The sequence below is a fragment of the Dreissena polymorpha genome, chromosome 11, assembly GCF_020536995.1.
Source record: "Dreissena polymorpha isolate Duluth1 chromosome 11, UMN_Dpol_1.0, whole genome shotgun sequence".
Classification (NCBI taxonomy): domain Eukaryota; kingdom Metazoa; phylum Mollusca; class Bivalvia; order Myida; family Dreissenidae; genus Dreissena; species Dreissena polymorpha.
This window is the reverse complement of record NC_068365.1, coordinates 20,378,206-20,392,967: the sequence shown is the minus strand read 5'-3', so window position 1 is coordinate 20,392,967 and position 14,762 is coordinate 20,378,206. Positions and strand designations below refer to the sequence as shown.

The following is a 14,762-nucleotide window of genomic DNA, read 5'->3' as shown; positions in this document are numbered from 1 at the left end:
CAAGTGACACTCCAAATTGTATCTGGAAACAATCTACAGTGAATTGAAACTTAAGATTACTGAAGTCCTGTAAAAAAGATTGTAGAAGTGTAGTCTTACATGGGCAGTTTTTTATATAGACGTAATATAGCATGTTTTACCGATAAAATTCATATAATTATTGGATTGTGTCAATAAACAACAAAAAACTGTCTGCTGTATTGTGTTATTCAAAAGTACGAACACTTCATTGTATGCTATTCGATCAAAGAAAAACTAAACAATAAGAATGGTCAATTAAGAATTTCTGAAAATGTATAAATACTACCTCAGTGAAAAATGTAGCTGGCATATCGTATAATGTATTTTTTAGGCTGTTTTAAGATGTTCAAAACACACTTTCTTCGTATAACATAAGTAAATTTAACGAAACTATATCATTTGCAAATGTAGATAATTTTACTATACATTGATCGTGTTTAATGCATGCTCTTTATAGCTCATCGATAAAAAAAACGAGAAATTCGAAGCGAAGTCATTATGATCTCCATTGTTTCCACCAGTTACTTCGCTTGCAAAGGTACAAACAAGCCACACATCGTCGCCGAAAGCAAGATCGACAACTATGGTGGTAGATCTTTCATTCCAATTTAGCAATTAGTGTGTATTGTCAATAAATAGGAGACCGATTTGATTTGTAGGAAAATTCTTTACCATTTTTATATTGACGTATTTTCCATAACTGGCGGTAAGGGTGGCCGTAAATACATCCGTTCCATTCCTGAAATAATTAAAACGCTCTAATCACTATTTACGAAAAACGTTAATGAAAGTTTAAATGCTAAAAATTTAAAAATAAAAATGAACCACAACAAAATGAACTCAAATCAATCAATGTCACTTTGTAGTGATATCTACATGCTTAGTTCGGCCGAATGTCAAATGTTTCAACATACTTGTGTTTATATATTGTATATTAAATATTAAATGTTCAGTTTGTAAACAATGCTAACGGCTGACGGCTGGGTCCCAATGGTGACATGTTATACATTTTAATAAACATAAAATACTTTTGCATTTCCGTAAGTTTAATCCATCTCAGTTTTTTGTTTAGCTAACAATATTAATCTTTTTTAAACACAGGTAATTATCGGACGAATCAAATAATATATTTAAATACAAATGAGATATTATTTATAAAACATAAATGTCTTTAGTACATTAGTAGTACTCCATTATGAAATTGCGTTATTGCGAAATAATAACACGAGAAGTATATCAACTTGATTGCAAACATAATTTTATATTTACATTCGTTATTACGAAAAACTATTTTGACTGCATGCTTAAACAAATCCACTTACACGGGTGCGCGGAATGTGCCATGGCGGATATCATATACATTTCGGGTATCAAGAAGTTCCCTGTCGAAAATTAGTACATTGATTTAACGTGGTCAATGTTGTCATAAACGCTGGAGTCCGTTGCTTCTTGGGCACTGAACCTGTTTAAAGGCATTTGCTAGTTTACAATCCTATTAATATATCAGTTAATACATGTTCTCACGTGTGTTCAAAAATTTTAAAACCAGCTTGCGTAAATACATGCAAAAAGCGTAACCAAATAAAAGAGTATAGTTACCAAAAAAAATACTTGCACGACGGACATGACTCCTGTAGCGTCGTCATCATATATCATTAAAGAAAACTCTATTTGCAGTGTGTTTAACTCGTGGGTTACATTTGGCGTAGAGGCTGGCTGACCGTCCAGCATGAACGATATTCCATTTTGCACCAGATACAAAAACAGAATAACTTGACAGAACTTCATGTTTTCTTTTATTTTTGCTCAAATTTGTCATTTAAGTCTGACGGTGGTATTCACAGCTTATCGAAAAATGTCGAATGTAATCCATGTACCACAGCGTCGAATTTAGATATTAGTTGACAGAAAGAACGACTATAAAGGATATTAAGCGCATTCCACTTGGTTTGATGTGTATTTCCAAACATGTGCAATATCAGCCAGTCAATTTAATGTGCATGTATTAAATGCATAGTATTCGAAATAAATGTGTGTTTCAGTTATGTTACATTGCTGTATTATAGTGGTAGTTATTTCCTTTTCTAAATCTGACAACGTTCAATAGATATGTATTTAAACATACGAATATGCAAGAAATGGCCTTTAAAATCGCGTTATCTAAAAATCATTTGAGCTGAAAGCATGTTCATACCTCAGTATTTATAATTAGCGCGCAAGCTCGTTCCCAAATATTTTATGAAAATCATTACATAAACAATGAAATGCCGTATATTGTATAACGAAAACAATATTGGAAACATATTATTTGGTCGATATCATTTAAGAAATAATTTTCGCATTGATGTTGGCTATTGGGGTAAATACCTACTAGTTTTGACATAGGATGCGCAGGAATCGAACCAAGAGGGCGATAGAAAGAATTGGAACGACTAGTCGTTGATTATCACCGCACCAATGACAGCCACAAATTGGTATGATTTTACCACGTATTTGTAATTAATGCGTATGTACTTTATGAGGAGACTTGTAGTCTATACTTAGCATCATTTCCGCGAACAACATACATTTGCATTTTTGTGACTTAAAGACACTAAAATAATTCAAAATGACATCGGCTTCATTCGTACACATTGGGTGAATAATCAATGTGACTTCATGTAGTGTTGTTTATTGTGTGAATAGTAAGCATTTATGTCTACATCTTATGCATAGTAAAATTATTTTTGTAAACATAGATATAACAAGTGGACTACGCATGTGGTTTAACTACGCTACACAATGCCAAACTGAGCCATAGAATAATTATTTTGATATCCATCCAAGATTATCCATCCATGTCACTGAATAATTTCAAATTTTTCGGAACAACTTTCACAACATAAGCTTTTTGCTTAACGTGCACAAACATCCGTTAACAGAAAGGCAGCCCATATTTCGAAAGGTATGGGGAAGAATATTTCAAGAAAAGAAAATTGTATTGGCCTTAAGCTAAACCGGCAAACGTGAATCGATTGAGATTCGCTTATACATTAGATTTATTGATTGCAACCACATACATAATGATTGTGTATGATGTACATGCTTAAATGTTAAGGCAAAATACAAAGTCAACATTAATTTGTAAAAAGTCTTGATAGAATGGCATTTTATTAAAGGTCAATCGTATGGGCTGAGCTAACCGCGAGTTTTGATTGGTCGAATATCGTTTTGGCTGCTGTTGTTTTTACAGTGGCCGTATTTATTTTGGTTTTTCCATATGTGTCGGGTGCTTTTTCGTATTGGCCGTTCATATTTCATAACCGTTTTCGAACGGGCTTATTTACATAACGCCTGTATTATAACATCAACTGAATAAGTATGCTGTCAAAGGATACTTAAAAATAGTGACAGGGTTGTAACGTAAAAGAAATGTTTAATTCATATGTCGTATCACATGTATAAATTTACAACACACACAATCTGATTATAGTAGAGTGTATATCGTCGTGTGCTTTGAATCAGAGGGCAATACCATCGCTATATATTATTTTTGATTTACCATCATTTAAGGCGCTTTATGTACTTCATGTGTTATATCCAACGCACATATGCATTGTTGTAAATTAGATACGTTAATACGTGTATAGGCACACCGAGGAAATAATGTTATTGTTTTTTTAAGTGTATTACAGTTGTCGTTTTCATGTTTATAATAAAAGTCTGAACTAAATCTCTATATTCTTACACGCATGCTAGTGCGTATTTTAACAATGAATGTGTCTTACTTGCTTAATTCTTGTTTAATCAATAGTTCCTTCCGGCGTATCCAAACAAAATCGGTATGTATTATGATAATGAAGGTGTTTTTTTCATGTCAAAGTAAAGCTTCTTTCATATCTCTGCAAAATGATCTGGGTCGCATGTAAGTATTGTTTAACCATGAACAAATTAAGGAAAGCACAAACCCGGACGATTAAAGATCCACAGTAAATTATCATTATGTTGTACGGATAAATACTAAGCCACCTTTCTACTACTTTTTAATGCGAGTGTATGATTATATGAAACAATAAAGGAATATACTCTGACACTGGGTAATGATATTATTAATTCCCTCAATTAATTGGCTCTTGTTATGAATTATTTAGATTTAATGATTCCTGTGTAGTTAAGTTTATGTATTACCATGTTGTCATAATTTAGCGTTGGTATTTGCGCATACTTTAACATTTAACACATTAAAACATACATCTGTGTTTACACGGAAGTGTTGTTTTTTTCTTAACACAGATTGATTTTGTTTATTATTTTCTGCTGAAAAACATGACACAAATTTGCGCCATAATGTGTACGCATGTTTTCAATACGTCATATATTTCTGGCACTGTTTGAACGTAAACGCTTAGAATCCGGTTTGGTCAGCAGAAGGGATGAACACAGTCCATTAGTTTAGGTTTTTGAAAACATTGATCTTTAATGGTTGGGAAAAATGCTTTTGCACAGGTGTCTAAATGAAATCAGATATTAAGGTTTTATGTGCACTCTGTTAAATGTTAATACAATGATGATACGAGTTGCATGTGCATTTACCGTTATCTCTTACCATTCCACGTTCGCTTGCCAGAAAATGTAATTATAATGCTATTGAATATAAATTAATATTAGAAAATAACATTCACTGCAATGCTTGCTGGCGGCTTAAGTTTGATGATTGGGGAATAACCGTACAAAACGTATTGACATTTTGAGTGTATTTAAAGAATCGATTTAAGTGACACTATAACGGACGCATTCTTTTAAAGTATATCAGCAGTCATAGCTGTCAAAGCGCAATTACTATGACCGTGTAAGATAAACAAACTCGGTATCGAATTCGTGTGGTTTAGCTCAACGAGTCGGATATTTCATTCATATTGTTCAACTACTGAACATTATTTACTATATGCTGCATTAACAAAATGAAGATACGAGTTGCAGGTAAACGTCGCCGGGGCATATTGAGTATGATGTCCGCCTAGCGATCGACAGGTTACGGGTTCGATCTCAATTGTGGGAGCGTTTTTATACCTACCAACGAGACACCAAACAATTGTTTCACCCGGAAAACGGAATAAAGAGCGTTTCAATAAGCCTATGGCTTTCAATCACATCGAGGTGAAATAATAGGTTTAAATTAAACTAAAACTATGTAGACTTTAGGTAAATCAGTTGAACAATATGCATTTTGGAGACCTGCATATTTCTCAAATGATACAGAAATATAATGTTTTATGGCGAGCAATGTATTTATTACTTTTACTGAGATGATCTTCAAGCTGTTTCCTTAATTGCAGTGTTATCGTACATGGTTTATCAATATCAAATAGCATCTTTAATATTTGAGATTATTACAGTTGGAAATAGTAGTAAATAAATAATTCAAAAACATTGGAGCAACAAAGAATAATAATATAATATGTAAAGCATTTACTAAAAGCATGGGTATGGTTAATTTATCATGTTGCAGTTAGAAATAGCATAATTGTACAATTTAGAGTAAAATGCAAATTGCCACGACATTTTCGAGTGTGTAAGTGACTTAAAAACATAAACTAAGATATAATAGCTGTGATTATTTTTAAACTTTAAGAAGTTAGTTAATATTAAAAGCATGGCTAATATTTGTTTGGTGTACCGTGCCTATGACTTACCTACAGGCATTGACAAAGCCCATTTGCATCATGTTGAAGAATACCCAGTTAGCGTTAGTTTATATAAACAGGAAAATTATATATACACAATTGGAAAAGTTCAAAATGAACATAAACGCATACGTTTTCTATTCCTTTAACAAGGAAATATATGGTGCTGAAAGAACCAACGTTAATACACTGCAAATGCAAACACATAGGGACAAGTTCAGAATATTCTGACACTATTGAAAGAAAGCATTATTGACAAATTCTTATCAAATAGTTTTGAAAAGATGTAATGTAATTCCTGTATGTAAATCTGAATACTTTTGATTAGAAATATTAATGCCATTTTGTTTTAAAAAATTAATCTTAAACGTAAATGAGATTTTTGTATTCATCCTAAGTGTTTTTATTTACACAGAAGGGGATACATCTCAACAGCGATATGTTAATAGTTAAATCCAAATGAAAATTCATTATGTCGAACAAGAATATTGCGTCCATATACAGTTTCAATGAATCATGATCAGCAAAGCGTAAGTTCGAGAGACACACGAATAGTAATAACGGTTATACAATGACTCAACGATTAAAGCATCAAGTGGTACTAGTATGTTTAAATCTAACACGCAAAATAATGGCAATCGTTTGTTAAAGAATTAGTCATCTCATGAAGCTGCTGCAAACAGGCGACTGTCACACTGATGATGGACCTCAGCAAAGCATGGCCTCTTGCTGGCATCAAAGGCTAAGCACCTCTTCATTGAATTCTAAATTAACAAACATGTCAGTTTTTTAGGTAAAAACAAGCACACCAAAAATATTATAAACATTTTATATGTACTTTTCTCATAACTGTTAATGGCTTTTTTTATGTAAAGTTGTACTGAACTTAGCGGTTAACAAAAAAAACATGGATGCATATATAAATATGAAAAATGTTTCAGTCAATAACATATATTGTAAAATTAATTTTAATCAGCATTTATGCATATATAAATATGAAAAAAGTTTCAGGCAATAGCATATATTACACAATTAATTTTTATCAATATTTATATTTAAAAAAAAGCCTTATTCTTCTCAACTTACAAGTTCGGGAGTTGTTGCCTTGCGCTGTGATTGGGAAAGTACATGTGTTTGGATGTGTACACGTTCCATTGTTAACACACGTTGGATTGCAGACGGCTTGAACCAGAAAAAGTGATATATAAAAAATCAATTGTTAAAGATTGTGTTGTGTATAATGTGTACACATGAGGGCACAAATAACAAATTAAATAAACATAATTTCTAATAAAGATCAATTTCAAATACTTAAATGTTAACTAAGAAATGAAACGATGTGTGGTTTTATACTTTAGATGTGTTTTAGTATAACAGATTAATACAATTAACAACACACGAGTAGTAAATGTACATACGAACATCGCAGTTTCGGTCGCCATTCGTATATGTCCATGCGGCCCTACATCTTGTCACATTATAATAGTACGGTTGCCAATAGTTACGCCAGGCTGAAAACCCATGCAATAGGAAAATAAATAATACAATAAGAGTTCTATGAAAGCGTTTAAATTCTGCACACTGCTAAATATCAATAATATCAACTGCATCAGCAATAAGTTAAGAAACCTTATTAAAGCACGTTATCATTTATTAATGGCAATATACCAAACAACCAAACAGTATTACGCAAAAATCACGACAAAAATAACAACAATCATGAATAACACCATTTAAATCAACTCATTTGAACGTAAATGCTATGCCATGTGTGTTTTAACCAAACATAAGGAGCTCTAACCCTCAAACTTAGCCTAGAATTATCAACGAAACCTATGTATGTATTACGAAGTAACATCAAAATTAGTTTTTATTACTTAAAATCAATTATGCCGTTTTTCATAAACATATCTTAACACATTGTGAATCTTTGAACGGCTAGTTTTCGGTTTTTAGTAATATTTACTCTTCCCTTTGTTTTCTTCACCTTATCCATATATACAATTGTATTTGTGTACATCAGTACGAATATTATTATGGTCTTTTATTGAACATAATTTTGTCATTGAAACATAGCGCAACGAATAAGTCGCAGCAGGTTTCCTGTCGTTGAGTCATGGTAAATGCATTGGTGAAAAGGCATCCAAAATGTTGATATTTACACCGGTAATGTAATTCGTTATAACTTTAAATATAAGATAGAACATCTATTTTTATTTTATCATTAAAGTTAACTTTTTTTTTGAGGCAGTATCTGTTTTTCTATAAGCAAACATCTTTCTAAGAGTAGTACTTAACAATTGTTGAAATTTCTTTCGGGAGCATGTATTGTTAATTGTTTAACAAGTAAGCATCAATACTACTTTATAATATAGAATGGTTATTTTGGGAGCCAGAAAGACAATGATTGTTTTGCTATATAATTATACTTACCACCAACTGTGCCAGCTTATACATTTTGTTTCCGGTCGCTCTCCACGAACAGCTACTGTCTCATAATTTCTAGAAACAAACATCGATTATTGCATAGAAGACTAAAGCACCCACTGTCTGTTTGTTTTCAGTCTGTAATAATACTGATTTTAGAAACAAAGCATTTTATAAACTATCATGCTTAATGTTTGTATATGATTGAGCCGCTTTCAGCGTACTTAGACGAGGACCTTTAATAAATATTATTGAAGGCGATGATCCTGTTTGATGTTGCGTAACAGTTTTGTTCAGCGCATTATTTCAATGAAAAACAAAACGAGACATTAAACATTGCAACGTGATTTCAAATATAGTGAACAATTATGTTTAAGACCTTGTTAGTGTGTAGTGTCTAAGATAATTTGTTATCGATATGGTTTCCTACCACCATATTAATACAGTTGTATAAAATACATCCTCTCAAAGACAAGTATATGCATCAATTTATTAGCATACACAATAAGATATTTGATAGGACACAGTAGTGTAAACAAACCGATCTGGAACCGATTTCATTAATTCGGGTGTAATACATACTTTTATCAATTGCGCAAACTACCGAGTCATCAATCGTCAAAAAAACAATAGATTGACCTATCTGTTTAGATTGTCATTCGAAAATGATTATCAAAATGCTATGCACATTTGTCGAATTTTCACTAGCAAGTTGGCTTTTTTATATATATAGCGCAAGTAAGTTCAAACAAAAAGAAAAGTTATGTTATGTCTTGTAAACCTGCATAAGCAATTGGTTAACGTCAAACTTTAAATCAAACCAGGGCATCATAAACATGGAATAATACAGGGTCATACATTAGCATTAATGCTCTCTGCTACATTCTCAGAGTTCCGCTTAAATTCAATATTATTTTACAGAAGAACCGCGACATATGTGTGATAGACTGAATTTATGTTGTTAACAATTTAATATTAATGTTTCTTTAATAAAATAAAACGAATTTGCGTTCCCTTTCATACATGCTCATGGGAACCATTTTCATTTGAGTAACTTCTCACAGTTTAAAATATCATTATTGCAAAATGTAATATAATAGTACATCTACTACTAATTATATAATAATTATTTTATTAATTTTTATTGTTAGTAGTAGTAGTAGTAGTAGTAGTAGTAGCAGTAGTAGTAGTAGTAGTAGTAGTAGTAGTAGTAGTAGTAGTAGTAGTAGTAGTAGTAGTAGTAGTAGTAGTAGTAGTAGTAGTAGTAGTAGTAGTAGTAGTAGTAGTAGTAGTAGTAGTAGTGGTAGTAGTAGTAGTAGTAGTAGTAGTAGTAGTAGTAGTAGTAGTAGTAGTAGTAGTAGTAGTAGTAGTAGTAGTAGTAGACGTAGCAGTAGTAGTTGTTGTTGTAGTGGTAGTAGTAGAATTAGTATAAGTAAAAATGTCACCGACCCTCGCCATTCGTCACTCCGTACCACAATTACACAGAGCAGTCCCAGCAACAGATACAATTCACCGCGATGTATTTTCATGTTACAGTATTAATCTTTCAAACACGATTATACATAGGCGTATACGAGATATCCGTGGAACGTGTAGGGAACAGGCACTGTGAGGCTTTAGGCGGAAGATCTTTGACTTTATACATTTCAACCAAAAAATAAATTTCTTGTCGTGTTGACCAATGAATGCGGAGAGTCCAGGTAAACATGGCGTGCGTTTTGCAATTGTGAAATGGAAGCTGTCATTGTGCGTAAAGTGAGCACAATTGTTCGTATGGTAAATCATGAAAGGGAATAGTGTTTATCATAACCTAAAGGCGATTTTCATCAATACAACCCACCCTTGCAATACCTTACACATTATGTTTTGACTCTATAATTATGTACAATGGTTTGCACATTAAAATAACTTCTCAATATACGTATTGCATACGTGTTTTCAATTCGAAGAATGTTGCATTGTTAATGATATAGCAACGGTTTTAAATATCAAAAATCATTTCGGAATGATTCAGTTAAATAATACGTTTTGCCATAAACCACACAATATTTAAAATCCACATGCGTTAAAACGATTAAAGGACGTTGTCACAGCTTGGAATGTTGCCATCTCAGGATTCCAAAATATTTGTTACTATAGTATATATGGTATATATATAGTATATATTAAGATGGGCGGCCGCATCAGTGATACATACACTTGTTCACAATATTACATTGCGAAATGTTTTTTGTAAGACTTCAGGAATGTCAAGAATGTAATGATCGAGTTTCCAAAATAATAAAAGCAATGGAAAAGAAGCATTTGCTTTTAATTAAATTTGCTTTTAATTGAATTTGTTTAGACTTTTACCAAAAGTTTACGAACGTGATTTTGTTAAATGAAGGCCAAGTTATTTTTGGAAAAGAAAGTCATGGAGTAAACATGAAACCCATGAAAACGGTAACATTGGAGTTTTATGGAATGTCTGTATAACTCAATAACAAACCATGCTTTTAATCAAGCATTGGCAACACTAACAGTCAATTTACCATTACCGGATCATTACCCATAGCGGATCATGTTGATGTTCAAGACTGCGTATCGCGATAAATAGTTGACATTTTTAGATGATATTTTGCACACAGCATCTTCAAGGCCAGTTCTTTAAAACGCATTGATTGAGTCGTAATCGGAGCTACTCTTTGTCAAACATTTCGGTGTATTTTGCTGTATATACGACATCCGTCTCGTTTCCAAATCGAGGTTGAACATTTTTCGCGGCCACATGCTATAACTCTGTTGGAAAGTAAGAAGTTTACGCATTAATTTAAAGGCCATTTAGTAGTCTTTCTGCTTTCAAAAGTCAATTTCAGTTTTGATTCGTGTTTAAGATTTTGCAACACCTTAAATGAAATAAAGAATTAGGGCAATAACGGATCAAGCGTGTTAATATGCGTATTGATAATACATGTATATTATATTAAAATATATGCAAATCGTGTTGATTCTTACAATAAATGATCTTAATCTTAATGTTTTATATATATTTCATGTTCAATGTGGATAATTAGATATGATTCAAACAAATTACATGGTTTATAAGATGTCCATATATGTTCGATCTTTTTATGATTTTCAACAGATAATTCACACAAGAACACAATGCGTAAAGTGTGGATACAAGATCACATATAGAAAACAATTAATAACAAAAAAATGAATATAATTTATAACTTGCAATGTAACTTGGTCATTGTTAACAACACATTTCATGTTTCGACTTTTAAAATAGCGTGTTAGATGCCCCCTGAGAGGTTTCAGTCACGTGATCCGTTATGGCTACAACTGATCCGTTAATGCATGAAATATGCGGCGAAAAAAAGGTATCACAAATACATTTTGCCTGCGTTTAAAAATAAAACTATGTGCTGAATCAGTTAGCAAAGGTAATATTTAATCTCGCGCGTGTAAAAGAAGTCTCAAAACATGTATTTCTTTTCACCAGAACAACTTTATTACGCTACTGATCCGGTAATGGTAACATGACTTTATACGTCGTTTATGGTAGCCGCAAGTTGTAACATACAAGACGATAATGGTGCGACAGGAAGACAATACAAAGAAACTTATATTTTAAGTAAAGGTAATATTTAACAATTTTAAAAACAAAATACAATATTATCGAAAAAGAACGATTTCTTTAAAGTGTTTGGTCCTGATTTTATATGTGTATGTATTACAATAGCGTTATTTGAAAAGCAAAGTAGTCAACACGTATCTTTAACAAAACAGTCCTGGATTATTTATATTTTGTTCAAAAATGATTGGCGGAGAAAAGTGTGTTATATCACATGACAATTTGTAAAATCCTGTTGAAGGTAAACAAACGCATACGGTAAACGGTATCTTTCTCTTCAGAATTTACAAAAAATGAGGTTAATTTAATATCGCTAAATTAATGACGATGATATTGTTTTCTAAACTTGGAAAATTAAAATTAGATGAATCAAACACGAAATTATCATCCTCAATCTATTCATGATATTCTTAAAATCCTTTTTATATGTTTCGTTGATATATTTTTAATATAAACATTGTCCTTGTCATCTTAATTACATTTTATATTTCTTATCATTGGTGAGCAATATGAAACTACAGGCAAACACCCACTATTATTCAAACAATTTGAATGTGGTCTTGTTGTAAAAAGTATTTATTTTCCACAACAAGAGAGGAACAATTGGTTCGTATGCGTGTACGTTTTGTTTGCTGATGGGATTACTTTACCTTTGATCATTTTGTTTCCGTGTCTGTACAATCAAGTTGATATCATCACGTTTATTTTGCATTGTTTAAAATTACAAAGCTAAACCCCCAAAACGGTCACAGATAAATTTCCCCTTTTATTTACGTTCAAATATACAAATAAATCAAACCGGTTGATGGACGATGGCTCTAGATTTGCCTGTCTTATTATTTTATGACGATATACGACATTTAGTTACCATAAAGTTCAGATTGTAATTCACTCCTACGAAATGTTGAACTTTAAACCTTTTGTTCGACGAATACTCGTCTTAAACAACACTTCGTTAAAATCAGATTTTTACCGTAAATTTATATTTTTTTATCTGTTACAGTTTTCCATTAATCTAATACATAAGAACGTGTATGAATTATGTTCTTATCCGCAATACGTTTCTGGTTTAGAAAGCTTGCAAATCATGCATGCAAATATTTGTTTAATCTGATCAGATATATTTCCATCTCAAAACCTGTGTGCTACCTATGGTGTAAGGTAGTTTTTGTTTCTTATATACATTTGGAAATTACAGGTTATAAATATCAATTTCAATATTGCATGAAACGGTCTCAGAGTATATACCCTTAGGCAGGGAGATTTCATAAGCTTGAAATGACTCTATATCAGACCAGAAATGCAACTATACTAGCATTCTAAAAGGCGAAGTACATTGCTTACTAGAGTGCACACGTTTTCATACTCTTCAAAAACAATTTGTAAACAAATATCACTGGAAACATCACAGTATTATACAATATATTAAACTATTCCATATTGACAATAAAACAACAAAAAAAGCATTTGGAGAATATTGAATAATGAAGTTACAATGTAAGAACTCAACCCTGCTGCTTTCATGTTCCCCATTCAAAGTCCTTCATATCAACACACTTTACTTTTCACAGCATCATCCGTATTAACTACCTATGACAGCGAAATAAATTAAATAATAACATCGTTAACGGAAATTATCAATTTACGATACGTACATCGGTGACGTTAAAGTGTACTGTGCTATGATGGTAAATATCAGTATGCACAAGAGGATACAACAGAGGGAAACTGTTAAACGGGGTAAAAAAAGTAAAAAATGATCACCTCACGGAACAGGTACAGTTCGATTCACGAGTAAATCAAATGTGCGGACATACACACCTTTCACACATAACACTTTATCGGCGATGAGTATTATATTGTAACATTAGCTTAACACCACCAGGTAGTGGGCATTCGTTGCACGCAACTGACGCACGAATAATATTAAGCCACGTGTATTTGTGCAACGACAAGTTTTTTGCATTAAGAATTCGAACACTCCAATCATGAAAAAGAAGATGGTACAAATAAACACCTACCAACAAACATGTCATAGAAATACAACCATTACAAGACCTGCGTTTGTGAAAAACAATGCCAATTACTTCGCAAAAATATATAGACCAGCACGAAATGTAGACTTCAACTGCAAGGCATGTAGGTAATTACGTAAGCTCAATTTATTAAAAGGTTGCGTAATGAAAACCTACGGTAAACGGTTAGTATAGAGAAAATGTCCCAAAGTCCAACAATCAATGGGCCGGAACGAAACTCACACTTCGTTTGTAAGTCTTGTAGGTAGACTCAATGACCAGAAAATCAGCTCGAGATCTAAAAGAGTTGCACAAAAAAGCTCTCTAAAGCGGTTATTAAATAGAAAATTTCTAAGTCAAAAGCCGCTTCCTACGCTAAAAATCAATTCACCGGAACGAAACTCACACTTCCTCTGCAGGTCATACAGGTAAACTGATATACAAAACACAGCTCAATATATGTACTCGTTGCGTAAAAAAACCACCGAAAACCGTTATTATAGAGGCCCATAACTTCCGCCAAAAATCAAAGGACCGGAATGAAATTCACACTTCATCTGAAGTCCATGGAGGTAAATTCATATTTAAAAAACAAACTACTCAATATGTACGCGTTGCGTTACAAACCAACGGAAAGCAGTTATTATAGAGAAAATTCAAGTCCAGGGCCCATTACTTTGCCAAAACACCAATAGACCGGAACGAAACTCACACTTCATCTGTAGGGCATGTACGTAGACTCGTCTACCAAAAATGAGTGCAATATCTGAAACAAAAACTCAGGAAAACGGAATATCAGACGGACAGACGTACAGACGGACAGTCCGACTGCTATATGCCACCCTACCGGGAGCATTACAAGTATTATGTACAATTATTGTAAACATATCATAAGCCCAATCAGACCAAAATACTAATTTTTGGTTATTTGTTTTCCATTTAACTGTCGAAACACGTCAGGCGAGTAACTTATGTTATACTTTGTATTAGGTAAGGTATACATACTCAGGGTCAGTC

General features: G+C 32.6%; 1 long non-coding RNA gene across 1 annotated transcript; it reads right to left on the bottom strand.

The window, feature by feature from the left end:
- Window positions 1-5,801: 5,801 nt before the first annotated feature.
- Window positions 5,802-7,200, bottom strand: LOC127850489 (uncharacterized). The gene is made up of 3 exons (XR_008035317.1): window positions 7,103-7,200; window positions 6,771-6,866; window positions 5,802-6,448 (listed from the first exon to the last, which is right to left on the bottom strand). It is a non-coding gene; the product is annotated as an uncharacterized LOC127850489 (long non-coding RNA).
- Between the last annotated feature and the right edge of the window lie 7,562 nt (window positions 7,201-14,762).